Source organism: Bos indicus, chromosome 11, assembly GCF_029378745.1.
Source record: "Bos indicus isolate NIAB-ARS_2022 breed Sahiwal x Tharparkar chromosome 11, NIAB-ARS_B.indTharparkar_mat_pri_1.0, whole genome shotgun sequence".
NCBI classification, from domain to species: domain Eukaryota; kingdom Metazoa; phylum Chordata; class Mammalia; order Artiodactyla; family Bovidae; genus Bos; species Bos indicus.
The window spans coordinates 11,213,732-11,241,584 of NC_091770.1; the positions used below are offsets into that span (position 1 = coordinate 11,213,732).

At 41.6% G+C, this 27,853-nt stretch overlaps 1 long non-coding RNA gene across 1 annotated transcript; it reads right to left on the reverse strand.

Moving 5' to 3' along the window:
• Positions 1-3,351: 3,351 nt before the first annotated feature.
• On the reverse strand, positions 3,352-27,734 carry LOC139185732 (uncharacterized). Its single transcript, XR_011569211.1, has 3 exons — positions 27,294-27,734; positions 9,792-9,842; positions 3,352-7,680 (listed from the first exon to the last, which is right to left on the reverse strand). It is a non-coding gene; the product is annotated as an uncharacterized lncRNA (long non-coding RNA).
• Between the last annotated feature and the right edge of the window lie 119 nt (positions 27,735-27,853).

A 27,853-nucleotide genomic window follows, 5' to 3' on the forward strand; every position in this document is an offset into this window, starting at 1 on the left:
TCTTGCCTGGAGAATCCCAGGGACGGGGGAGCCTGGTGGGCTGCTGTCTCTGGGGTCGCATAGAGTCGGACACGACTGAAGCGACGTAGCAGCAGCACCATCCTTACCGCAGAAATGGAAGAGGATCTGAAGAGCATCTTGATGAAAGTGAAAGAGGAGAGTGAAAAAGCTGACTTAAAACTTACCATTCAAAAAACTAAGATCATGGCATCTGTTCCCATCACTTCATGCCAAAATAGATGGGGAAACAATAGAAACAGTGATAGACTTTATTTTCTTGAGCTCCAAAATCACTGCAGATGGTGACTGCAGCCATGAAATTAAAAGATGCTTGCACCTTGGAAGAAAAGCTATAAGCAACCTAGCAGTGTATTAAAAAGTAGAGACATTACTTTGCTGACAAAGGTCCATATCGTCAAAGCTATGGTTTGTCCAGTAGTCATGTATGGTTGTGAGAGTTGGACCATAAAGAAAGCTGAGTGCCAAAGAATTGATGCTTTTGAACTGTGGTGTTGGAGAAGACTCTTGAGAGTCCCTTGGACTGCAAGGAGATCCAACCAGTCAATCCTAAAGGAAATCAGTCCTTAATATACATTGGAAGGATGATGCTGAAGCTGAAGCTCCAATACTTTGGCCACCTGATGTGAAGAACTGACTCACTGGAAAAGACACTGATGCTGGGAAAGACTGAAGGCAGGAGGAGAAGGGGACGACAGAGGATGAGATGGTTGGATGGCATCACCGACTTGATGGACATGAGTTTGAGTAAGCTCCGGCAGTTGGTGATGGATAGGGAGGCCTGGCATGCTGCGGTTCATGGGGCCACAAAGAGTTGGACATGACTGAGTGACTGACCTGAACTATCTTTCAAATGTGAAAAGAGTGAAAAAAATATATCAGGAAAGGGAATCATCCTGCATTGTTGGTGGGACTGTAAATTGGTATAGTCACTGTGCAAAATAGTATGGAGGTTCCTTAAAAACTAAAAATAAAACTACTATATAATCCAGCAATCCCACTCCTAAGCATATTATCTGGGAAAAAAATAAACTCTAATTTGAAAAGATACACATGCTCCAATGTTCAAAGTAGCATGATTTACAAAACCCCAAACACGGAAACAATCCAAGTGCCTATCAACAGACAACTGATTTAAGAAGATGTGGCATACATATATACAATGGCATAATACTCAGTCCTAACGAAGAATGAAGTATGGCCATTTGCAGCAACATGGACAGACCTAGAGAATATTATGCTTAGTGAAGTAAGTCAGACAGATAAAGATAAATATTATATGATACCATTTATATCTGAAATCTAAAAAATAATACAAGTGAATCTATATACAAAACAGACTCACAGACGGAAAACAAAGTTATGGTTACCAAAGAGGGGAGTGAGGGATAGACAAATTAGGAATATAGGATTAACAGATACAAACTACTACACATAAATAGATAAGCAACACGGATTTACTGTATAGGACTGGGAATTATATTCAATAATTTGTAATAACCTATAATGGAATATAATCTGAAAAAGAAAATAATCACCATGCTATAAAGTAACACAACATTTTAAATCAACTGTCGTTTAAAAAATTCTCAGGCGACAAAGTTTCAAAATGCTTGCTGTACTAAGAACCACATTACAAATATCTCTGGGGAGCTGAAAAGGAAGGACAAACTGAAATATCAATGGAAGGATTTTGAATTGTTTAACCTAATACATAAAGCAAACTGTTTAAAAATGTTATGGGGGAGGGATATATTGATGTTCATTTTACTATCATTTTTACTTTCTTAGAAGTATGAAGACTCTTATAATAAAAAATTTAAGACATTTTGGAGGAAGTGCACAAACAAGAAGAGACACATATTCAGAAGACTTTGCAAGAAATATATAGAGTAAGTGTGATTAAATACACTGGTAAAATTTTGTGTTGTCTGGACAACAATAGCAAGAACAAGCACAAACTTAAGACCAATGAAAATAAATAGAAAATGCATCCATAATAACTTCAGATTAATATTCTATATAATCAGTTCAGTTCAGTTCAGTTGCTCAGTCGTGTCCAACTCTTTGCGACCCCATGAATCGCAGCACGCCAGGCCTCCCTGTCCATCACCAACTCCTAGAGTTCACTCAGACTCACATCCATTGAGTCAGTGATGCCATCCAGCTATCTCATCCTCTGTCGTCCCCTTCTCCTCCTGCCCCCAATCCCTCCCAGCATCAGAGTCTTTTCCAATGAGTCAACCCTTCGCATGAGGTGGCCAAAGTACTGGAGTTTCAGCTTTAGCATCATTCCTTCCAAAGAAATCCCAGGGCTGATCTACTTCAGAATGGACTGGTTGGATCTCCTTGCAGTACAAGGGACTCTCAAGAGTCTTCTCCAACACCACAGTTCAAAAGCATCAATTCTTCGGCACTCAGCCTTCTTCACAGTCCAACTCTCACATCCATACATGACCACAGGAAAAATCATAGCCTAAGGATTGAGGGTAGGTAGAAATTTGGGAAATCTCCAAATATTTGGAAATTAAACAACACATTTAGGCATAACCCATGAGTCAAAGAAGAAATCACAAGAAAAATTATTCATCTTTTTAACTTAATAAAAAAGAAAATTCAACATACCAAAATTTTGGGGATGTAGTAAAAGCAGTATTTACAGGGGAATTTGTAGCTTTAAACATCTAGATTAGAAAAGAAGCAGTTTCTACTTTAAGAATCTGCAAAAAGAAGAGCCAACTAAATCCAAAACAAGAAAAAGGATGAAAATAGTAAAGATTAGAGTGTAAGTAAGTGAAATAGAAAAAAAATAATAGAGAAAAACTGATAAAACAAAAAGCTGGTGTTTTGGAAAAAATTAACAGAACTGACAAATCTTTAGCTAGAATAACAAAGAGAGAAAAAAAAAAGAAAAAAAAATTACAAAATCATTACTGACCCTAAATAAATGAAAAGAATAAAAGTGAATATTTTGCAAATGTAAGAGAATATAAGGGGGTAAAATACAAATTTAACAACTTGGTTGAAATGGACAAATTTTTAGAATGATATAGATTATAAAAATTGACTCAAGAAGAAATAGAAAATCTGAGTAGACTGATAGCAAGACAGAATTCATACTTAAAATTTTCCTACCAAGAAAAGCTCAGTCCCAGAACATTTCACTGGTGAATTCTCTTAGATAATTAAAGATGATATAATACTATCTTTTTTTTTAAATTTTATTTTATTTTTAAACTTTACAATACTATCTTTTATAAATTCTTACTGCCTTTTCATATTGCTCATGGGGTTCTCGAGGCAAGAATGCTGAAGCGGTTTGCCACCCCCTTCTCCAGTGGACCACATTTTGTCAGAACTCTCCACCATGACCTGTGTCTCTTGGGTGGCCCTGCATGGCATAGCTCATAGTTTCAGTGAATTACACAACGCTGTGATCCATGTGAGCTTAGCTTTCTGTGGCTGTGGTTTTCGTTCTGGGGGCCATAGGACTGAAGCTCTTATTTCTTCTGTCTGTCCTCTGATGGATGAAGATAAGAGGTTTGTGCAAGCTTCCTGATGGGAGGGACTGACTGTGGGGAAAGCTGGTTCTTGCTCTAGTGGGCAGGGCCAGGCTTCCCAAATCTTTAATCCAATTTTCTGCTGGTGGGTGGGGCTGTGCTCCCTCCCTGTTGTTTGGCCTGAGGTGGCCCAGTCATGGAGTCTGCAGTCTCTATGATGGGCTGTATGTTCTATGGTAAGACTAATGGCCACCTCCTCCAAGAGGGCTTCTGCGCCTCCCAGGACTGCTGCTGCTGGTGCTGCTGCCCCCACAGCACGCTACTGTCAACCCACACCTCTCCTGGAGACTCCCACACACTCAGGGCAAGATTGGCTCAGTCTCTTGTAAGGTCACATCATGGATGTGAGAGTTGGACCATAAAGAAGGCTGAGTGCCAAAGAACGGATGCTTTTTAACTGTGGTGCTGGAGAAGACTCTTGAGTGTCCCTTGGACAACAAGGAGATCCAACCAGTCAATCCTAAAGGAAATCAACCCTGGATATTCACTGGAAGGACTAATGCTGAAGCTGAAGCTCCAATACTTTGGCCACCTGATGCAAACAGCTGACTCACTGGAAAAGACCCTGATGCTGAGAAAGATTGAGGGCATGAGGAGAAGGGAATGACAGAGGTTGGATGGCATCATTGACTCAATGGATATGAGTTTGAGCAAACTCAGGGAGATAGTGAAGGACAGGGAAGCCTGGCGTGCCACAGTCCATGCAGTCGCAAAAAGTAGGACACGACTGAGCGACTGATCAACAATAAATTCTTTCATAAAGCACAGAAGAAGGGGATAGTTGCCAATTATTCTATGAAAACTACACAATATCCCTTATAAACATATTTGGCAAAAATCCTTAACACATTATATAATAAAATCCAGCAACATTTAAATAGAGTTTACACTATAACCAAGTCACCTTTATCCCAGGAGTGCAAGGCTGGTTTAACATCTGAAAATCAATGAGGGTAAATCCCATGTTAATAAAATAAAGGACAAAAACCGTATGATCATTTCTGGAGATGTAGAAAAAGCATTTGAAAAACTCTTAAGCTAGGAATAAAAATAACCATAAAAACTCTTAAGCTAGGAATAAAAGAGGACTTTCTCAATGTGATAAGGGTATCTAACTAAAATTTACAGTCTATATTATATGTAATCGTAAAAGACTGCGTCCCTATAAATCTGGAACACGGCAAGGATATCTGCTGTTGCCACTTTTAATCAACATTGTACTGGAGGTTTTAGTTAGTATGAGAAGGCCAAAAAGTAAAAAATAAACATAAAGCCATTCACATTGGAAAAGAAGTAAGACTGTCTTTATTCAAAGATGACATGACCCTGCACATAGAAAATGCTACGGAATTTAGAACTACTATTGTTAATATAATAATACTGCCCCAATTGATCTACAAATTCAATACAATCCTTATTAAAATCCCAGCTCTGTTTTTTTGCAGAAATTGACATGCTAATTCTAAAATTAATATGGAAATGCACAGGATCCAGAATAGCCAAAACAATCTCGAAAAAAATTGGAGAACTCACAATTTCTGATTTCAAAACTTACTACAAGATTACAGTAATCAACAAAACACGGTACTGGCATTAAGACAGAAATATAGGCCAATGGAATAGAACTGAAATAAGCCCTCACATGTAAAGTCAATTTAGTTCTGGCAAAGTTTCCAAAGCGATTCAACGAGAAAAGGATATCCTATACAAGTATTAGCAAGGATGTGGAGAAACCGGATCCCTTATACTTTCCAAATAGGAGTGGAAAACGGTACAGCCACTTTGGAAAACAGCTTGGTAGTTTCTCCCTTCCTAGGTATCTATCCAAAGAAATGAAAACATACATCCACACGAAGAACTCATATATGAATATTCACAGTGCCATTTATTTGTAAGAGCCAAAACCAGGAAATAACCCAAATGTCCATCAATAGGTTAATGGATAAACAAATGTGATTTATTCTTAAAATGGAATATGACTCAGGAATAAAAAGGAATAACTACTTATTATTGATAGACACTATGACACAGATGAACCTCAGAAACATACTAAGTGAAAGCTAGACACGAAAGACTATCTGGTATGACCCCATTCATAAGTAGAAAAGGTAAATTTATACAGACAGAAGTAGATTAGTGGATGCCTTAGCTGGACTTAGGAATGGTGACTGACTGCAGATAAGCACAGGGTAGTTTTTGAGTTGATGGAAATGTTCTAAATCTGGATTGCTGTGATAGTTACGTAACTCTAAAAATCTACTAAAAATAATTGTGTATGTACTTATGTAATTACAATGGGTGGATTTTATGGCATATACATTGAACCTCAGAAAAACTGTTTTTAAAAAAGTATCACAGGTTTAGGGACCAGAGTATTGGGATAATTTAGGGATATTTTATTATTATAGCTGAGGGAAAAATCTGAGATAGGTTGAAGTCTGAGGGCTGTATTCAACTGTATACCTGTGAAAAGTTGAAATGGCCCCAAAGATATTGATGCTAATCCTTTAACTTTGTGAATATAATCTTACATGGCAAAAGGGACTCTGAAGATGTGATTGTTAAGGATCTTGAAATGAGAAAATTATTCTGGATTATCTAGGTATGTGGCCCCTACATATAATCACAAGCACTGTTATAAGAAGGAAGCCGAGGGAGATTTGACTACACGGTTAAGAAATGTGAAAATGGAAGCAAGAGCTGGAGGAAGGGATCATGAGCTAAGGAATGCAGGCATCTCCAGGAGCTTGGAAATGGAAGTAGATTCTCCCTTAGAACCTCCAGAAAAACTCAGGGTCGTCGATGCTTTAACTTTAGACCATTAATACTGACTGCAGATATCTGGCCTCTAGAACACTAAAGGAACACATGTGTGCTATTTTAAATCACCAGTGTTATGGTAATTTGTTGTAAATGGCAATAGGAAATTAATATAATGTCCAATCTCAAACATATTTGATTTATATTTTATAAATTTTGAATTCATTGAAAACACATAAAAACTTTAAAATCTCATACTCTGAACATTGTTAAATTGGAAAATTAGGCAGTACAAATTTTCCCCATCAATATGCAGAACTTAACTGCAGTTTACCCGTTTCCCAAATCCATTCCCCACCCAAGAACACCCTCGGCGTACTTTCCGCATCTGGATGGAAAGCCTCATGAAACAGCCCCACAGCTGTGCTTTGGCACTGCCAGTGGGGGCCCTTGGGATATCCATTCTTCCCCTGGGGTCTCCATTCTGAAGAGGAGATTGGCCTAGAATACTCTGGCTGCCTTCCTGGCTCTCCTCCCAATTTCCTGTGGGTAACTGTTTTGAGCAGGATATACCCACACCCTTGCCAAAACACATTGGCTCTGGAGACTGCCTGGTCTGAATCACACTTGTTGAAAAGCAATATTTTCCTAATCCACAGTTTTGCATTGCCGTTAGTGGAAAATCCCAAATTCTTAAAGTGGCCCACACCAGCCTTTTGTTAATGTCGTAAATGCTCCCAGCAATTCCTTATCTTGGACTTTTGCACAAGCCCTTCTTTTTCATTTTTCTGCTGCGCCCCATGACATGTGGAATTTTAGTTCCCCAACCAGAGGCCATAGATTGAACCCAAGCCCTCTGAGTTGGAAGTTTTAGAGTCTTAACCACAGGACTGCCAGGGAAATTCCAAGTCCTTTCCTTTTTATGCAAACTGTTCTGGGATTCCTTTCACTGGTCTCACCTAACGTAATCTCCTCTGGGAAACCATCCCTGACCAACTGAAATGAATCTCCCTATATTCCCTATAACATAGTCCCCTATATATAAGCCCCATAATACAGGCTCCCGTAATCCTTCACAGTGCTTACTGAACTTTGTAGTTTTATCTTTTTTGCGGTTAAATATTTAGTATCCATTCCCTGGTGGCTCAGATGGTAAACAATCTGCCTGCAACACAGAAGAACTGGATTCCATCTCTGGGTTGTGAAGATACCCTGGAGAAGGGAATGGAACCCACTCTAGTAGACTTGCCTGGAGAATTCCGAATCCCTGGTGGCTCATGTGGTAAAGAATCTGCCTGCAATACAGGAGACCCAGGTTCAATTCCTTGGTCAGGAAGATCCCCTGGAGAAAGAAATGGCAACTCACTCCAGTATTCTTGCCTAAGAAATCCCATGGACAGAGGAAGCTGGCGGGCTACAGTCCATGGGGTCGCAAAGAGTTGGACACGACTCAGCGATTCACACACAGACATACACACATCCATTCCTTCACAAGAGTTCCTCCCCTCATGAAGGGAGCTTCTTGAGAGGCTGTGTCTGTTCCTCATTTGTTGAATCAATACACAAATGAACGGGAACCATTTACAAAGACACGTTCCCCCTCCATCACCAGCAATATAAAATGTGCAGAGATTCTTACTGCTTTAAACCTTTTTATTTTAAAATAGGATGTTGTATATACCTTTACAACTTTTCTAACTAAAAGTCCCAGAGTTTAAATGTTTTTCTCAAAATCAATAAGTCAGTCACCAAAGCTGAAGTCTAGCAGCATAAAAATACTCTGGCACTGGGAGACCAGAGCCCGTCCCCGATGGGACTGAAGGTCTGAGTGACCCTGGACCTCCGACCAGTAGGCTCTGCCAGAAATCTTCCCTAGCACAGGGCCAGTGAGACTACAGCTTCCCTTCCCTCAGCAGCCTGCAGTGCTCATGGCCATTTTCTCTGATAGGCTGTGACCTCATCTCTATTAATGGATATTTACACTCCACTCCAAGAAGTTTGCTGTTTTAACGCAGAAATGAACATCCTTATACAATGTTCTTTGTATACTTATGTGAGGATTTCCACAGGGTAAAGTCCTTGAAACGCAATCACCAGATTATAGGGACTACCTGTTTTAAATGATTGGTAGATACTGTTGAATTGGTCTCCAAAAAGGCTTTGCCAGTTCATACCCCCAGAGAAGGCAATGGCACCCCACTCCAGTACTTTTACCTGGAAAATCCCATGGGCCGAGGAGCCTGGTGGGCTGCAGTCCATGGGGTCGCTAAGAGTTGGGCATGACTGAGTGACTTCAGTTTCACTTTTCACTTTCATGCATTGGAGAAGGAAATGGCAACCCACTCCAGTGTTCTTGCCTGGAGAATCCCAGGGACGGGGGAGCCTGGTGGGCTGCCGTCTATGGGGTCGCACAGAGTCGAACACGACTGAAGTGACTTAGCAGCAGCAGCAGCAGTTCATACCCCAAAGGTGTCCTTTTGCCCCCGCACAGAGTCGGACACGACTGAAGTGACTTAGCAGCAGCAGCAGCAGCAGCAGCAGTTCATACCCCAAAGGTGTCCTTTTGCCCCCTGACCCCACTGGGTATCGCTGTCATACTGATTTATCATTTTAAGCTACCGGTGAGGTTAAGCTTTGTTTTCTCCATGTTTAACTGGCCTTTACATTTCCCTTGTGAACTGTTTATTCAAATTCTCTGAGCAGTTGAGATGGAACTCCAAATATGAAAAGTAAACTTCTAAATTTTATTCTATTACTTAAGTGGGATTTTTAATGTTTAGATCTTTAGTCTATCTGATACCTTTTTTTAAGCTGAAACTCTTAAGTTTATATTGAATATTTATGGCTGTTTATTCTTTACAAGTAGGAAGTAAAGTTGTCCTTTCCTTATGCATTTGAGCTATCATCTTTATCATAGATTAAATTCTTATGCACATGTAAGGGTATTTCCAGACTTCCTGTTCTGTTCCTGCTGACTCTGTTGGTCTACTTTTGGCTCTACCCCCATTGTTTTAATTATTGAAGCTTTAAAACACATGCCTGGTACCCAGTAGGCATTCAACAAATATTTGTTACTCTCTGAATTTACTCTTTTGAATATACTTAAGAATCAATTTGTCAAGTTTTTTTAAAACCCACCGTTTAGTTCTTTTACTTTCAAACTCCCTGAGCAGTTTTATTTTAGGCTATCTTTATTGATAGCATATATTTTCATTTATTTTTTTTTAATTATATCCAACAGTATTTTCTTTTAGTTTGCAAGTTTATCCCATTCAGTTATTGTTAACCAGATAGATTTAGTTGTGTCATCTTTTACAGATTCAGATTGGTTTTTAATACTCTCATTTTCCCTCATTTGCTTTCTGGTCTGTGTTTTCTTTGTTGTTTCTCCCCAACCTCCATAATTTGAAAAAGGTATAATTTTTATAAATTAGTCTTTATATTTTTACTTACAGAGAAATATCCTTAAGCATGTGTAACTCCAAAGTCAGTCTTCTTAAAAACCTAGACACCAAGAGAGCAAGACAAAACTTAAATAGAGATAATGAAGATATTCTTTCCTGAGAAGGCAACAGCAACCCACTCAGTATTCTTGCCTGGAAAATCCCATGGACAGAGGAGCCTGGTGGGCTACAGTCCATGGGGTCGCAAAGAGTCAGACACAACTTAGCGACTAAACCATAAACCACCAATGAAGATATAAACAATACAGTTAATAAATTTGATCAATTAGATATAAAAGAACACCACACTGGACAAATAATTCACATTCTTTTTGAGCCAGAAGAACATTTAAATTGGCCATAAAAGAAACTATAATAAATTTCACAGAATCAATATAATATAGACCATGTTATCTGCCCATAATGCACTAAAATTAGAAATTAATAACAAAAGTCGGGCTTAAAAGCATATGCCTCTTGCAATTTTGCTGATTCTGCTGTCTGTTCTTCCTTCCGATCTATTCTGCCTGCCCCTCCCTCGTGGATTGCTTTGTGGCTGTGGGAAACTTGAAATTCGCACTCTGCACAGCAAGTCAGATTCTCTAGCCTCTCCTTGAGGAGCTCATGAACCAGTTTTTTTCATCCAGAACCCATTCAGGTGAGCAGCAGAAACAAAAGGGTTATCTTCTGAGTTACCAGGATCCATGCTCCTAAGAAGTTTTTAATGGCAACTTCATATACAATCAGTATCTAATGATTTTCCATCCCCATCTCCATGAAAAATGAATAAGCTATAAACACTGCGGTAATTCCCTCCTCCTCTCTCCCTTCCTCCCCTACCTTTTAAGCATGTTTTATGATTTTCATTCATCTCTGAAATCAACAAATGGTATTGAGCATCTCCTACCTGCCAGGCACTGTGGAGGAAGCTGATAGAGGTGGTCCCTACTGTCAGATGCGGTCCCTACTTTCATGTAGCTTATGGTCTAGCAGAGAGACAGACAGAAACAAATAGCCACTCAAACCAGTCCAGCACTTTGGAAGCAATGAGAGCCTGTGGCAAGGAGAGTCTACCCAGCTAGGGAGGCCAGTCAAGGCTAGACTGTAAAAGGACGCTGAAATGATAGCAACAGAGGAGCGGGAGTTACCTTGGCAAAGAGGAGGGAAGAGTGTGCCAGGTAGAGGAAATGGCAGGTGCAAAGACCCTGTGGCAGGAAGGAGCAGGTAAAATATGAGAGACAGAAAGGGGGCCCGCTTGACTAGGCCACTATGAATCAGGCAGAGATAGGCTGGCACAAAGTCATTTGGGCTTCACTGGCCAGGCTGAGGCTAGCTGCCATTATTCTAAGAGCAATGAGAAGTTACTATAATTTTTTGTTTTTGATTTTAACTTGTTATTGTTAAATATAACATAAAATTAAGAAAATCATATAGAGCATATGTATCATTTAATGAATTGCTATCAAGCAGGCCTGGCGTGCTGCAATTCATGGGGTCACGAAGAGTTGGACACGACTGAGTGACTGAACTGAACTGAACTGAACTGAAACATCACAGAGGGTTTCCCAGGTGGTGCTAGTGGTAAAGAACCTGCATGTCAAGGCAGAAGACGTAAGAGACATGGGTTCAATTCCCGGGTCAGGAAGATCCCCTAGAGAAGGGGATGGCAACCCACTCCAGTATTCTTGCCTGGAGAATCCCATGGACAGAGGAGCCTGGAAGGCTATGGTTCATAGGGTCGCAAAGAGTTGGACATGACTGCAGTGACTCAGCACACGTACACACAAACATCACAGATGGGAGGAAGCTACAGAGACATGATGACCAAAGGCAATGTGGGATCCTGGGTTGGATCTTGAACAGAAAAAGTGATGTTAATGGAAAAACTGGTGAACTCTCAAGTCTGTAGTCTAGTTAATGATACTATACCAAATGTTGGTTTCTTAGTTTGGTCAATGTACCTATAAAATGCTAACATTAATGGAAGCTGGGTTAAGGATAAATGGGAACTCTCTATATTATGTTTGCAACTTTTCTGTAAACTTAAAATTGCCCCCAAAATTGAAAAAAAAAGTTTAAGCTGACAAATTCCAAAAACATCCTGCAATCCAGAAAACAATGTAATTCAAAAAGCTAACCAACTCACATACTTTAAGAATACTTTTCTCCTATTGTTTTTTGGTTTCATTTGACAATGTCTTCACATAACAATGATTTTGTAATATTTTCTAAAATAGAATAAGAGGTCTCTTTTCCCTCAGACTGCACTACAAAGCTACAATAATCAAAACAGTATGGTACTGGAACACACACCATTGTGTGTGTGTGTAGATCAGTGGAACAGAACGGAGAGCCCAGAGATAAATTCATGCAATTATGGTCAGTTAACCTACAACAAAGGAGGCTAGACTATACATGGAAAAAAGTTAGTCTTTTCAATAAGTGGTGCTGGGAAAATGGTACAGATACATACAAAAGAATGAAATTAATCCATCTTCTCACATCATATGTAAGAAAAACTCAAAATGGATTGAAAACATAAATGTAAGGCAGGAAACCATAAAACTAAAAGAAAACATAGGCAGAATATTTTTTGACATAAATTATAGCAATATTCTTTTTGACTGTGTCTAAAAGAACTAAAAACAAAAATAAATAAATGGGACCTAATTAAAACATTCTGCACAGCAAAGGAAACCATCAACAAAACAAAAAGATAACCTACTGAATGGGAGGAAATATTTGCAAATGATATGACTGATAAGGGGTTAATATACAAAATACACGAGCAGATCATACAACTCAACATCAAAAACAGCAAACAACCCGATTAAAAAATGAGCAGAAGACCTGAACATTTCTCCAAAGAAGACATACAGATGACCAACAGCCACATGAGAGGATGCACAATGTTATCACAGGGAAACGCAAATCAAAGCCACAAGGAGATATCACCTGTCAGAAAGGCTATCATCAGAAAGAGCACAAAAATAAATGTTTGTAAGAATCTGGGGCAAAGGCAACCTTTGTACACTATTGGTGAGAATGTAAATTGGTGCAGCCACTGTGGAAAACAGTATGGAGGTTCCTAAAAAAACTGAAAACAGAACTACCCTAATCCAGCAATTCTACTCCTTGCTATATATCTGAAGAAAATAAAAACATTAATTTGAAAAGATATATGAACCCCTCAATGTTCATAGCAGCATATTTACAATGGCCAAGATATGGAAGCAACCTAAGGGTTCAATAACAGATGAATGTATAACAATATGGTGCTTCCCTGGTGGCTCAGGAGTAAAGAATCTGCCTGCAGTGCAGGAGACACAGGTTTGATTCCTGAGTCAAGAAGAAGGAGGAAGGCATAGCAACCCACTCCAGTATTCTTGCCTGAAGAATCCCATCGACAGAGGAGCCTGGTAGGTTACAGTCCATAAGGCAGCAAAGCATCAGACACGACTAAATTGATTATACATACACACACACACACACACACACACACACAATGGAATATTATTCAGCCCTAAAGAAGAATGAAAACTTGCCATTTGCAAAAACATGGATAGACGTAAAGGATATCACGCTTAGTGAAATGTCAGACAGAGGGAGACAAATAGTGTATGTTATAACTTATATGTGGAATCTAAAAATACAGCAAACCAGTGAATATAACAAAAAAGAAACATTCACAGATACAGAGATCAAGCTAGTGCTTACCAGAGAGGAAAGGGAAGGGGGAGGGGCAAGATAGGAGTAGAGGATTAAGAGGTACAAACTGCAGTGTATAAAATAAGCTACAAAGATATATTGTACAGCACAGGGAATATAGCCAGTATTTTACGATAACTATAAATGGAGTATAAACTTTAAAAATTGTAAATCACTATGCTATACACCTGAAATTTATTTAATCTTATAAATCAACTATATCTCAATAAAAATAATTTTTAAAAGGCAATTTCTTCAAAATAACAGGTAAAACTAAAACCTAGTGTTTAGGGCTCACACTTGGGGGATGAATTAGACAAGGATGTGCACAGTTTAGGTCCCCTCAAGGAAGGACATGTCTCCTAAGTTTCCTCCCGTCTCTGATGATTATCATGACCTTGACACTTGTGAAGGGTACTGCTCAGATATTCTGAAGCATGTCCCTCAATTTGTATTTGTCTGTTGTTTTTCTCTTGCTAGAAAGCAGCCGTGAGTTTTTATTTTTTAAAAAAATTGGAATATAGTTGATTGACAATGCTGTGTTAGTTTCAGATGTACAGCAAAGTGAATCTGTTATAAGTATACATATACCCATTCTTTTTTTTCAGATTCTTTTTCCAAATAGGCCATTACAGAGTATTCAGTAGAGCCTCCTGTTCTATGGGCTTCCCTGGTGGCTCAGATGATAAAGAGTCTGCCTGCAGTGCTGGAAACTGGGGTTTGATTCCTGGATCTGGATCCCCTGGAGAAGGAAATGGCAACCCACTCCAGTATTCTTGTCTGGAAAATCCCATGGACTGAGGAGCCTGACAGGCTACAGTCCATGAGGTTGCAGAGTCGGACACGACTGAGCGACTTCACTTTCTTTCTTTCACTTTCCTGTTCTATACCATAGGTTCTTATTAGCTGTCTATCTTATATATGGTAGTATGTATGTGTAAATCCCAGCCTTTCAATTTATCCTTCCCTGCCCCATCTTTGCCCCTGGTAACCATAAGTTTATTTTGCATACATGTAACTCTGTTTTGTATATAAGTTCATTCATAGCCTTTTAAAATTAGATTCCACACATAAGCAATATTATATGACCCTTGTCTTCATCTGACTTCCTTCACTCAGTATGACAATCTCTAGGTCCATCCAGGTTGCTGCAAATGACATTATTTTGACCTTTCTAATAGCTGAGTAATATTCCACTAATATATGTACCTATCTTTTTTATCCATTCCTTTGTTGATGGACATTTGGTTGCTTCCATGTTCTGGTTATTGTAAATAGTGCTTCAATGAATATTGGCATGCAAGTATTGTTGAATTATGGTATTCTCTAGATATATGCACAGGAGTGGGATTCTTGGATCATATGGTAGCTCTATTTTTAATTTTTCAAGGAACCTCCATACTGTTCTCCATAGTGGCTATAGCAGTTTACATTCTTACCTACAGGGCAGGAGGGCTATGAGTTTTTATAATATAAAGGCACAGAAGTGAAATGCCCTTATTGCACTGTACGTATGCTAATCAATAGGATTTATCACTAGTGATGAAAGTGAAAAAGGAGAGTGAAAAAGTTGGCTTAAAGCTCAACATTCAGAAAACTAAGATCATGGCATCTGGTCCCATCACTTCATGGCAAATAGATGGGGAAACAGTGGAAACAGTGTCAGACTTTTTTTAGGGGGGCTCCAAAATCACTGTAGATGGTGACTGCAGCCATGAAATTAAAAGATGCTTACTCCTTGGAAGGAAAGTTATGACCAACCTAGACAGCATATTGAAAAGTAGAGACATTACTTTATCAACAACGGTCCGTCTAGTCAAGGCTATGGTTCTTCCAGTGGTCATGTATGGATGTCAGAGTGGGACTATAAAGAAGCTGAGCGTCAAAGAATTAATGCTTTTGAACTGTGGTGTTGGAGAAGACTCTTGAAAGTCCCTTGGACTGCAAGGAGATCCAACCAATCCATCCTAAATGAGATCAGTCCTGGGTGTTCATTGGAAGGACTAATGTTGAAGTTGAAACTCCAATACTTTGGCCACCTGACATGAAGAGCTGACTCATTTGAAAAGACCCTAATGCTGGGAAAGATTGAGGGCAGGAGGAGAAGGGGCCGACAGAGGATGAGATGGTTGGATGGCATCACCCACCCAATGGACATGGATTTGGGTAGATTCTGGGAGTTGGTGATGGACAGGGAGGCCTGGCATGCTGTGGTTCATGGGGTTGCAAAGAGTCGGACATGACTGAGCGACTGAACTGAACTGAACTGAACCGATGTTAATCTAGATCACTTGATTAAGGTGGTGTCTGTCAGGTTTCGTCACTGCAAAATTTCTAATTTTCATACTCTATTCTTTGAAGGTGAGTCTCTGAGTCCAGTCACACTCAAGGAGAGGTAAATTACATTCCACTTCTTGGAGAAGCAGTATCTGTTAGAATTCTTGGACTTCCTTTGTGGTCCAGTGGTTAAGAATCTGCTTGCCAATGCAGGGGACACAGGTTCAATCCCTGGTCTTGCAAGTTTCCACCTGCTGCAACTAAGCCCTTGTTCTACAACTTCTGATCCTGTCCTCTAGCCTTTGAGCCGCAACTACTGAAGCCCTTGTGCCCTAGAGCCTGTGCTCAGCAACAAGAGAAGCCACTGCAAAGGGAAGCCTAGGCCATGCAAATAGAGAGTAGCCTCCACTTGTTGCAACTAGAGAAAAAGCCCAAGTATAGTAATGAAGACCCAGAAAAGCCAAAAATAAATACATAAAAAAAATTCTTCTATAAAGAAGAATTTTCTCTTGTTTACTTATTCAATCATTAATTCATATAACTTTAGGTTTATGGGTTATAATCCAACACTATTGATATATTTTATTGCTCAAATTACTCCAGCTCTGGTCACTGGGAGTTCCTTCAGGTTGGTGGCTGTACTCTTTTGACACTATCCCTCCCCTCTTTTCTTCCTGAGGACGTCCTTGTTTTCTGGCATTACAAAACCATACAAGCCCATCTCATATTATCCCTGCCCTAGTCCTAGAATCAGCCATTTCTCCAAGGATCTTGGTTCTTTTTCATCAGTGAATGGTATTTAGAAACCACAATCTGGGTGCTGGATGTACTCACTGCTATGGGAGAGGGCGGTATTTACTCGTTTTTAAAAAATGTATTTTTCAAGTTTCTGGGTTCTTCCTCTAGCTCTTTTTTCCTTGCAATTTATTTTTTTGAAAAAAATTGTCCTGTAATTTCCCACAGTTTGGATTTTACTGGTTATGTCCCTGAGTTGTTGTTCAGCATTTTTTTCTGTCCCATGTAAGTTTCCTGTAAATTTGTAGTTGGATCTACAGGCATGAGCAGGTTCTGGCTGGATTTTGGGGGCAAGACTGCCTCATAAGTGGTGGTATGGTTCTTCCATCAGGAGGTGCATAATTACAGGTCATCTATTTTTTGGTGAGATGTCAATAGCCACGGACAATCATTGCCTAATATACTCATTCTTTCCAGGCTGCCAGATGGTGATCTTCCACTTCAGTCATTCCTCCTTCATTCATTTGTGGGAACACAAAAAAATTCGTTTCATTCTAATAAAAAATATATTCTCCTCCTCTACTATTCTGTTACCTCATGTTGCAGTTCATATAGAAGGGAGGCTTTTCCCCCTTTATTTAGCAGTTTTAAAACATAAAGTGTTGGCTCCTCTGACATCCTGTCACCCCATTGATTGCCAGGGTTGATTTGGCCGATGTGGCTGGGTTGGTGGGTGTCCTGTTCCTCCCTTACAGTTCTGTGTATGTGTTTCCTGAAGCTGCATGCTCAAGTCAGAGAGGATGACCTTCCCCCAGGATGGTTTTTTTGGTTAAGGGTAAATTAGTAGCTGTGCTCTCCTACCAGAACCTCCAAAGAAGTTCCTTAGTATCTTCTAATGATGACAAATCATTATGAGATCATTAAATATATTTTATGTATTTCAATGCATTGATTTATTATCCCTTTGATGCCCTATTTGTTGCACTTCGGGCCAGTGAAAGTCCCTCAAGTCGGCTCCTGAGTCCTTGTCTGACACAATACTAGTAGTCTCTGGCAGTTTCTTCCAATATGGTATCGAGTAAGCAGGCAGGAGGCAGACACCCTATGTGGCTTCCAGGTCTTGTGGGAACACCTCTGTTTAGTTTCACCCTTAGAGAGGATACTACACCCTCTAGGTTTCTGGCGAGGGCCTTGAGAGATTCACCAAGAGAGGGATTACACAGATGGAGTTGGTGGCGATGGTGGGGAGATGATGAGTTCAACTTTTAACTTTGTTATGGGCTAAATTTCGACATCCCCCTGCTCCTCCCGCCAATTCCTTTGTCCTAACCCCCAGTACCTCATATTGTGACTGTATTTGGAGACAGTGCCTTTGAAGAGGTCCTTGCCTTGCTCAGTCACTTCAGTCGTGTCCGACTCTCTGTGACCCTATGGACCATGGCCTGCCAGGCTCCCCTGTCCATGGGATTCTCCAGGCAAGAATATTGGAGTGGGTTGCCATTTCCTTCTCCAGTGATAAAGTATGAAGTGAGTGAAGTGAAGTCGCTCAGTCATGTCTGACTCTTTGCAACCCCATGGACTACCAGGGCCTACCAGGCTCCTCCGTCCATGTGATTTTCCAGGCAAGAGTACTGGAGTGGGTTGCCATTTCCTTCTCCATTTGAAGAGGTAATTAAGGTAAAATATGGTTATATTAATGGGCCTTAATCCAGTAGGATGAGCACAAGCTGGAATCAAGATTGCCGGGAGAAATATCAATAACCTCAGATATGCAGATGACACCACGCTTATGGCAGAAAGTGAAGAGGGACTAAAGAGCCTTTTGATGAAAGTGAAAGAGGAGAGTAAAAAAGCTAGCTTAAAACTCAACATGCAAAAAACTAAGATCATGGCATCCAGTCCCATCATTTCATGGCAGATAGATGGGGAAACAATGGAAACAGTGACAGACTTTATTTTCTTGGGCTCCAAAATCACTGCAGATGGTGACTGCAGCCATGAAATTAAAAGATGCTTGCTCCATGAAAGAAAAGCTATGATAGCATATTAAAATGCAGAGACATTACTTTGCTGACAAAGGTCCATCTAGTCAAAGCTATGGTTTTTCCAGTAGTCATGTATGGATGTGAGAGTTGGACTGTGAAGAAGGCTGTGGTGTTGGAGAAGATTGTTGAGAGTCCCCCGTACTGCAAGGAGATCAAATCAATCAATCCTAAAGGAAATCAGCCCTGAATATTCATTGGAAGTTGAAGTTGCATATTCAGTATTCATTCAAGTTGAATATTCATGCTGAAGTTGAAGCTCCAACAGTTTGGCCACCTGATGCGAAGAACTGACTCAGTGGAAAAGACCCTGATGCTGGGAAAGATTGAAGGCAGAAAGAGAAGGGGACGACAGAGGATGAGATGGCCGGATGGCATCACCAACTTGATGGACATGAGTTTAAGCAAGCTCTGCGAGTTGATGATGGACAGGGAAGCCTGGTGTGCCACAGTCAATGGGGTCACAAAGAGTTGGCCATGACTGAGCGGCTGAACTGAACTGAATCCAGCAGGACTGGTATCCTTTATAAGAAGAGAAGATTAGGACAGGGACAACACCTGGGCGAGGGGAAAACCACTCGAGGAGGAAGCAAGAAGACCACCACCAGCAAGCCAAGCAGCAAGGCCTCAGAAGAAGCCAAATTTGCCAACAACTTGACCTTGGACTTCTAGCTTCCAGAACTGAGAAAAATCAATTTGTGTTGTTTAAGCCACCCAGCAGCAGCAGCCCTAGAAAATGAATACAAACTTGTTGAGTGAGAGGTATTTGGGGGATGTTCGCAGCATTCACAAGGGTGGGTTCAGGGCTCAGGAAAGAGGACTGGCGTGGAAGCAGAACTATGGGAGCTGGGGACAAATACGGGGTGGATAAAACCATGTGGGAGGAAGTGAATCTCCAGGGAGAGTCTGAGGACTGGAAAGAGAAGAGAGCTGGGAAATAAACCCAGGTTTAAAAATGGGGGAAAGGGACATCCCTAGTGGTCTAGCCGTTATGAATCCCCTTGGTGATCTGGGGTTAAGAATCCCCTGCCCTGCAAAGGATGTGGGTTTGGTCCCTGGACAGGGAACTAAGATCCCGCATGCTGTGAGGCAACTAAGCCTGTGTGCCACAGCTATTGAGCCTGAGCTCTAGAGTCCATGAGCTGCACTTACTGAAGCCTGTGTTCCCTAGAACTCATGCACCACAACAAGAGAAGCCGCCACAATGAGAAACCTGCGCACCGTACCTAGACAGTAGCCCCTGCTCGTCTCTAGAGAAAAGCCGTCATGGCAACGAAAGCTCAGAAAAGCCAAAAATAAACAAATAAAAAGAAATGGAGGAAGGAAGAGAAGCCTCTGCAGTAGACCTAGTAGTGAGTGGAGGGAGAGGCAGGAGCAAAAGCGTAAAAACAGGCCCAGAGGCAGAAAGTGGGGTTAAGGGAGTTTGGAGACGGGAATGGTTAACTACCGAATGCCAGAGAGAGGTCAAGTAACAAAAGGATTGAAGGAGAGTCCTAGGATGCTGCAATCATAGATGGGGTGGGAGCTTGGAGAGCCAGGCTGCGGTGGTTCAGGGTAGGAAGGGGGAAGAAGGAGATAACGGTAAATCATCTTCAGGAAGCCTGACAGAAAGGACGTGGTACAGACTGATAGAGGGATTTGTTGTTTTCTCTTGTGTTTATTAGGAGTGACTTGAGCATGCGTTATATGATGAGATGAAGGAGCCAGTGGATATGAAATAAACAAATGAAGGAAGAGATGGAACCCTGGATTATTCCGAGGCAAAAAGAGGAACATTAAGCACACAGGAACACCTATTTCTCTGAGAAAGGAAGAATGCAGGTGGTGATAGGTTTGGAGGTTTGGGGTAGGAATCTGGGGATGAATATTCATGCACACTTTTTATGTAAGACGCATGTTTTCACTTCTCTTGGGTATATTTCTAGGAGTGAAATTGCTAGGTGATATGGTAGCTCCCGTGTTTAACAATTTAACTGCCAAACTGTTTTCCAAAGCAGCTGTACCATTTTATACTCCTACCAGCAATGTATGAGGGTTCCAGGGTCTCCACATCCTGACAACGCTCATTATCATCTGTCTTTTTAAAATATACCCATTCTAGAGGGAGTCAAGTGGTACTTCAGTGTGGGTTTTTTAAGCTTTTAGGGGACCTATAGTTAATTAATTAATTTTTGGCTGTGCTGGGTCTTCAGTGCTGTGCACGGGCTGTCTCTAGCTGCAGTGCTGGCTTATTGCGGTGGCTGTTCTTGTTGTGGGGCACAGGGTCTAGGGTGTGGGAGCTTCAGTAACTGCGGCATGTGGGCTCAGGAGTTGCGGCTCACGGCTCTGGGGCACAGGCTCAATAGTTGTGGCACATGGGCTTAGTTCTCCTGAGTCATGCGGAATCTTCCCTGTCCAGGGATTGAACCTGTGTCTCCTGTTTTCGCAGGCAGATTCTTAACCACTGGACCATCAAGGAAATTTTTCATTGTGGTTTTGATTTATATCTCCTTAATGGCTAATATTTTGATATCTTTTCACATATGTATTGGCTATTTGCAAATCTTCTTTAGGGATATATCTTTTCAAATCATTTGCCCATTTTAAAACTGGGTTATTTGTCTTTATTGTTGAACTGTAAGAGTTCTTTAAATATTCTGTATGGGTGTGCATGCTAAGTCATTTTAGTCGTGTCCGATTCTGTATGACCCTATGGACTGCAACCCACTATGCTCCTCTATCCACGGGATTCTCCAGGCAAGAATACTGGAGTGTGGGGCTTCCCTGGTGGCTCAGTGGTGGAGAATCCACCTTCCAATGCAGGGGACACTGGTTTGATCCCTGGTCCGAAAAGATCCCACATGCTGCAGAGCAGCTAAGCCCATGAGCCACAACTACTGAGCCTGTGCTCTAGAGCCCAGGAGCCTCAACTACTGAACCTCAGAGCCTGTGCTCTGCAACAAGCCATGAGAAGCTTCCCATCGCAATGAGAAGCCTGCACACCACAACCAGAAAGTAACCCCCTGTTGACCACAACTAGAGAAAAGCTCATGGAGCAATGAAGACCCAGCACAGACAAATAAATAAATAAAATTTTATATATATATATTAAAAAAAAAAATACTGGAGTGGGTTGCTATTTCCTTCTCCAAAATATTCTGGATACTAGTACCTTATCCGGAGAAGGCAATGGCACCCCACTCCAGTACTCTTGCCTGGAGAATCCCATGGATGGAGGAGCCTGGTAGGCTGCAGTCCATGGGGTCGACGAGGGTCGGACATGACTGAGTGACTTCGCTTTCACTTTTCACTTTCATGCATTGGAGAAGGACATGGCAACCCACTCCAGTGTTCTTGCCTGGAGAATCCCAGGGACGGGGGAGCCTGGTGGGCTGCCGTCTATGGGGTCGCACAGAGTCGGACACGACTGAAGCGACTTAGCAGCAGCAGCAGCAGCAGTACCTTATCATATATTATGATTTAAAAATATCTTCTCTCAACCCATTCGTTGTCCTTTTACTTTCTTGATGATGTTCTTCAAAGGACAAGAGTTTTTCATTTTGATGAAGTGTAGTTTATCTGTTCTTTTCTTTGGTTGTTTGTGCTTGTGGTGTTGTATCTAAGAAGGCTTTGCCTAACCCAAGGTCATGAATATTTCTTCTAAAAGTTTTATAGGTTTAGTGCTTACATTTAGGTCTATGATCTATTTTAGATTAACTTTTGTGTATGGTGTAGGGAAGGGGTCCAACTTAATTCTTTTGCATGCAAATATCCAGCTGTCCTAACACCATTTGTTGAAAAGACTATTCTTTCTCCAGGAAATGGTCTTGGAACCTTTACTGAAAAATCAGTCGGCCATGAATATAAGGGTGTATTTTTGGAATCTCAATTCTATTCCACTGATCTATGTCTATCCTTATGCCAGTATCTTATTGTCTTGATTTGTAGTAAGTTTGAAATCGGGACATGTTAGTCCTCCAACTTTGTTTTTTGTTTCCAAAATGTGTTTAGCTATTCTGGGTCCCTCGAGTTTCCATATGATTTCCTGGATCAGCTTGTCAATTTCTGCAAAAACAGCAGCTGGGATATTGATGGGGAATGTGTTGAATCTGCAGACCAACTTGGGGTATACTGGCATCTTAACAATATTAAGTCTTCCAATTTATGAACATGAGATGTCTTTTAATTAGGTCTTTGTTAATTTCGTTCAGTGATGTTTTGTAGTTTACAGTGTGTAAATCTTACACTTCTTTTTGTTATGTCCTATTTGTTTCTAAGCATTTTATTCTTTTTGATACTCATAAATGGAATTATTTTAATTTTATTAAAAAATGTTCATTGCTAGTATGTAGAAATAGTTGACTTGAATATACTGATCTTGTATCCTGTACCCATTTATTAGTTCTAATTGTTTCTTATGGTTTTCTGTTTACAAGGTCATCTAATCTGTAAATAGATAGTTTTACTCTTCCTTTCCAATCTAGTTTTATTTTGTTTTCTTGCCTAATTGCCCTAGCTAGAACCTCCAGCACAATGTTAAAATAGAAGTCAGGAGTATGGCTATTGTTTTAAAAGATGTCAATTTTTCTCATAACAATTTCTCTTATAATTCCAAAAAGAATTAGAGCTCATGTGGATGAATACACAGCTGAGAGCAGCTATAAAAAGAGAAACGAGTTAAGATTTTCCCTTCTGCTATAGTAAAGCATTTATAAGACAACAATAATCAAAATGGAACAGCACTGACAGAAAGATATAAATGTCAGTGGATTAGAGTAAAAAGTTCAGACTCTGTATATATAAGAACAAGAAAACCAATGGCAAAGGGATAGGGTTTTTTAGTAAGTATTGGGGAACTTGGATAGCTTTTGGGGGAGACAGAGTTAGATTTTCACCTCAAGTCATTCATCAAAATAGTTTCTAGAAGAAATTAAAGAGAATGAAGGAACAAATAAAAAGCCAAACAATTTAAAAACTAGAAAAAATATGAATGGATATTATTGGACCTATGAGTGTGGAAGAACGTATGCTTGAAATATTAGAAGAAATTCAAGGATTTGACTCCATAATGTATGTCAAAACATATTTGCGATAAATAAAAAAGGCAAAGTATTATTATTCCTAACATAGACAGGGTTAATATAAATTAGTAAGTTAAGGCTTCAAAGAAAAATGGGCATAGAAAAGAGACAATTCAAAAATAAAATTATTAAAAGGGGAAATACAGATGAGTAATAACTGAAAAAAATGTTCAATCTCACTGGCAATCAAAGAACTGCAAAGGGAAGGTACTACCTTTAGCTTTCAGCAGAGATTTCTAAGGTGTTACTCATCACTGCTTAGGGTATGTTGAGATAGCTCTCATACTAATCTTATGAATTATTAGATATATTATTAGGCCCATTGTATAATGTGGAGACTGAGATTCTGAGGTTCAGTATTTGCCCAAGCTTATACTGCTAGTAAGTGGTGGCACCAGGATTTAAATCCAGGCTGGGCAACTCTATTACAGTAAAGTGAAAGTGAAGTCGCTCATTGTGTCCAACTCTTTGCGACCCCATGGACTGTAGCCTACCAGGTTCCTCCGTCTATGGGATTTTCCACGCAAGAATACTGGAGTGGGTTGCCATTTCCTCCTCCAGGAGATCTTCCCCACCCAGGGATCGAACCCGGGTCTTCCACATTGTAGACAGACGCTTTACCCTGAGCCACCAGGGAAGTCAATTATAGTAAAGGCCCTTTAAAATAGCCGTGGGAGGGAGAGGTGAAGGACAGGGGGAAATGTAGCTTGCAGAGCCAGGCAGATGCATTTTTATAGTGCCTGCATGGAAGCGTTATGATATTGCACAGGGAAGCAATGAGTGGAAATTACATAGAAGGACCACTGTTTCAGAGCAAGAACTGTCCCAAATGGACTAGAGAGGCCCAGGAAGGCAGAGAACACACCCAGCCCTGGGGAAGAAGAGGAAGCAGGAGGGTTCTCTCTTTAACCCTCACATCAGACTGCAGTTGGGTGATCTCACCTCCTAGACCAGAAAACACCTCTAGGTGGCCAAGACCTCAATGTTTTCAGAGTTTCTGCTCTTTTCTCAACTGCAAACAGCTAGTAGAGCCCACCCTTTCTCTTAGGGCCAAGTGCCCTGCAGTGGAGACCTTCCTGACTTCACTGCCCTCTTGCAGCTGCAATCCCAGGCTAGCAGGAAGCCTGAGCTTGCCAAATTATGAGGGCCAGGGCAGGAGGAAGGAGGGAGTAGCCCATCTTTGTTCTCTTTTGCCCTTTCCTGGAGCCTTACTACTCCATGGGGGAGGGGGAGGGAAGTGGGTGGACAGAGCCAGTCCTGTCATGTTGGAGAGCTAAGAAAAACCCATGAAACAGAGCCATTAAAGGACAATGACAAGCATATGCTAGTCATGCCTTGGCAAAGATACCTTCATTTGCAAAGCCCTGGGGAGTTCATTCTTAAAGTGTGGCTTCATCCTGACTCTTAACCTTGGGTAAGCCTGTTTAACCTTTTTTTATACCTCAATTTCTTCATCTGTAAAATGGGTATGACAACACTTCCTGCTTTACTGACTTCAGATGATATAGTAGGCTTAGACGACCAACAAACTAAGCTAGTTTAAGGGCAGAGTACCACAGGCAGTAGAGTCACTTGGACCTGAGCCCAAGTCCAGTCTGCAATTTTCTGGTTACAAACTTGGGGAAAATCATCCAAGCTTTCCTTGCTTTAGCTTCCTCAACCATGAAGATGAAGTAGCAATTTGTTGCTGCTGTTTAGCCGCCAAGTCGTATCCGACTCTTTGCAACCCCTTGGGTTGTAGCCTGCCACTCTCCTCTGTCCATGGGATTTCCCAGGCAAGAATACTGGAGTAGGTTGCCATGACCTTCTCCAGGGGATTTTCCCAACCCAGGGATTGAACCCACATCTCCTGAATTGCAGTTGGAGTCTTTGCTGCTGAGCCACCCGGGAAGCCCAAAGGTAGCAATAGCATTTGCTTTAAAGGGTTGTCTTCAAAGGAAAATGAAAAAGTACACATAGAGCAATTGGTAGAACAAGGACTCGAGAGCACCCAGGTTTAACCATTATACTGTAATTCCCTCACAACTGTAATGCATATAAAACAACATATACTGTAAAGACTGGAAATTCAACAAGTTGTTAACAGTGCTTATTTCTGAACAGTGAGATCTTAATCTATTTTTTATTTCCTTCTTTATATTTTTCTGTATTTTCCAAATAAATTTTATAATCAGAAAGAAGCTATATATGATGTTCAGATGCTTTGAGATCATTTGTGATGGTCTCTATCATGTAATCTCAGCAACTGCTTAAAGTAGGAATCATTATTCCCATTTTGTAGATCAGGAAACAAGGCTGAGAGAGGTTAGAGAGCTGGCTTAACCTTCAGGTCTTACTGTTGTTAAGTGGCAGAGAGCCACGATCCATAGGCAGAGGTGGCTGTCTCCAAAGCTAGGTGCTGTCCACAGGGATGCTGGGCTGCGGGGCTCAGAGTGCACTCCTTCACCCCATTTTGATCATAGGTGAGGTAGAAGGATGGAGCCCTGGTGCATAATATACTCCCATGGGTCTCATGTACCTGGAATACAACCATATTCCTGGTAGAGGACATGGCCTGGAAAAGTGGGGATTCTGGCATCCTTTCACAGCATAAAACATCAAGAAGTACTGTGAAGTCTCCCTGAGAAGAAATAAAGGTTTCCACTATCAAAGTCTGCAATGCAGGAGACCTGGGTTCGATCGCTGGGTTGGGAAGATCCCTTGGAGAAGGAAATGGCAACCCACTCCAGTATTCTTGCCTGGAGAAGCCCATGGACAGAGGAGCCTGGTGGGCTACAGTCCATGGGGTCACAAAGAGTCGGACACAACTGAGTGACTTTCACTTCACTTCACTATCAAAGTATCCAATAGAAGAACAACAACAACAGCAAAAGCATAACTACAATACATAAGATTGAGAGAGAAAAGTGGGCAGGAGCTAAATCATTATCTGTCATAGGAAGACAATAGATAGTGACCAGTCCTGATAAATCTAGATAAACTATGTAAGCATGTAGAGATGGGGAGGTAACCACCAGGCCCAAAATTAACCCTGGAATGAGGGGTGGGAAGGAAATATTTTGCTTTTCATCATAAGCATTTCTGTCCTATTTGATTTTTTTTAAGCTCTGTGTTTCATATATATTTTTTTAAAATACGATTTTTAATACAGGCTCTAAAACGAAAACAACAAAAACGACTTTGGAGTCATCTGTGTGGATTCACATCCCACTTCTTCCAGTTATGAATCATGGCAGGTTAACCTCTCTAAGCTGCAATTTTATCTTCCTGAAAATAAGGATTAAAAACCATACTCACCCCACAGGGCTGCTTTGAGGACAAAATGAGGTAACGCATGTAAAACATATGGGCCAGCACTGGCCGAAATTTAGCATCTGCAATTATTAACCACTGTTGTCATTATCAATAATAAACCAAGCATGCAAGTAATACCAAGGGCTTTGCACAGAGTAGGCTCTTAATGGATATAAGGAATTGTTTAAAACCTCCACCAGAGCCTATAATTTTCCCCAACTCGGGACGCATGAGCCCCAGCGGTCCGAGTGAACACTTAAATATTGATGTGGTTACTCATTTATTCATTTCTGCTCTCCGCCGCAGTGGCCGCTGACCGCGAGCTCCTTGGACTCCCTCGCCGGGTTCATACTTGGTCCCTCCCGCGCGTAGAAGTGGGAGACAGCGGCAGCTCACCCGCTTTCGGGTCGCTGACCCGGGACCATCACGCGGCGTAGCGTGAATCGCCTCTGGTTTCACGCGGGGAACTTTCCCGGCAAGGGCAGGCTGGAGGAGATACCAAGGGGGCAGCCGGGTGCGCATGGCTCCCACTTGCCAGCGCAAAGGAGATGGCCATCCGGGGGAGGGGTGGGGCGGGGCAGTTTTAGGGCGAGGGCTTTCCGGAGCAGGGACGTCTTGAAAGAAGGCTTGGGATTGGCCGGGAGGCGCGGAGCGGGGATTTCAGACCCGGCCGAGGGTGCGGCGCGGCCCCCAAGCGAGGCAGGGTTTCCCGGGCGCCCCCAGTTGGGGGCGGTACCGACGCGGGAGCCCCGCCCCCTCCTCTGCGGAGGCCGCGCGCCCCGCCCACGGCCCGCGCGGCACCCGGCTGACCTCTAGCTCCCGGTTGGTCTGCGGCGGCCGGGGCGAGGGCGTGGCTGGCACCTTCCCCCGGCTCTGCCGCACTATCGCGCGGGTTCGGGTCCCGGTCGCTAGTCGCGGGTCGCCGGCCGCGGGGCGGGGCGGGAGGCGGGGCGCTG